This window comes from Sinocyclocheilus grahami, unplaced genomic scaffold (assembly GCF_001515645.1).
Source record: "Sinocyclocheilus grahami isolate Dianchi unplaced genomic scaffold, SAMN03320097.WGS_v1.1 scaffold19784.1, whole genome shotgun sequence".
In the NCBI taxonomy this organism is placed as follows: Eukaryota; Metazoa; Chordata; class Actinopteri; order Cypriniformes; family Cyprinidae; genus Sinocyclocheilus; species Sinocyclocheilus grahami.
In genome coordinates, this window is record NW_015517750.1 from 3,013 (window position 1) to 3,356 (window position 344).

Below are 344 nucleotides of genomic sequence, written 5' to 3' on the forward strand. Positions count from 1 at the left end.
CTGCTGTGAGTGACACAGAGAAAACAAACGCATGCAAGCTAAAATTAAATGTATTTTATTTTCTACCCCAGACATATCTTTTAAAACCTATGTTAAGTTTTGATCTTATTTTAATTTTTTTTGTTCTGTCTTCCTTGTTTGTCATTTGACCAAGTTTCTCTGTTCACCCATCGTTTAGCTAATTATCTCATTAGTTACCTTATGTCTGGCAGGTTCTCCACTAATTGTAGAGGAGGAAGCCAGCTCCAAACCAACTATACTAGTCCCAACCCTGTGTAAGGAATTTAACTCTTTATTTGAGCTCTTTCCAGAGGGGGAATCGAATCTGAAGATTCAAAATCAAC